Source organism: Cebus imitator, unplaced genomic scaffold (assembly GCF_001604975.1).
Source record: "Cebus imitator isolate Cc_AM_T3 unplaced genomic scaffold, Cebus_imitator-1.0 Scaffold181, whole genome shotgun sequence".
NCBI lineage: Eukaryota > Metazoa > Chordata > Mammalia > Primates > Cebidae > Cebus > Cebus imitator.
In genome coordinates, this window is record NW_016107496.1 from 571,695 (window position 1) to 572,571 (window position 877).

Sequence of the window (877 nt, forward strand, 5' to 3'; positions counted from 1 at the left end):
TATCCCCTATTCCCCGCTTTGGTCTCCAAAGTGCTTATTATAGCCAGGTACAGTGGCTCACATCTGTAATTTTTAAAAAATTAAAAGTGCTTATCACCATCTAACATACTATATCTTAGTTATTTGTAAATTCTTTAAAGGCAGAATGCTTGGTTACTGCCATATTCCTATTAGTAAACAGACCACAGCGCTTAGTAGAATGTCTTTTCTTTTTTTTCCCCTTTTTTTGTTTCCCCTCAACTGGGTATAGATCTGTAGCCCAGCAGGAGTGCAGTGGTGCAATCAGGGCTCACTGCAGCCTCAAACTGCTGAGCTGAAGCAATCCTCCCACCCCAGCCTCCCCAGTAGCTGGGACAATATACTACCGTGCCTAGCTAATGTGTGTGTGTGTGATCTATAGCCCAGCGTGCATGTGTGTGTGTGTGTGTGTGTGTGTGTGTGTGTGTGTAGATCTATAGCCCAGCAGGAGTGCAGTGGTTCAATCAGGGCTCACTGCAGCCTCAAACTGCTGAGCTCAAGCAATCCTCCCACCCCAGCCTCCCCAGTAGCTGGGACAATATACTAACTACCGTGCCTAGCTAGCTTGTGTGCGTGTGTGTGTGAAGGGGTCTCGCTTTGTTGCGCAGGTTGGTCTTGAACTCCTAGCCTCAAGCCCACCTCAACCTCCCAAAGTGTTGGAAAGTAGGTACTATTTTCTAAAGGAATGAATGAATCAAAGGCAGGGGAGTGCTTTAAAGTACCTTTCAGGAAAGGTATATCCAGTATCAGTTTCAACTCTTCATCATGGCGGGGGTTTTTTTTGTTGTTACCTATTGGTTTTGAGTGTTACCTGAAGTGAAATGAACAGGTTGAGATTCCACATTAAAAAAAAAAAAAA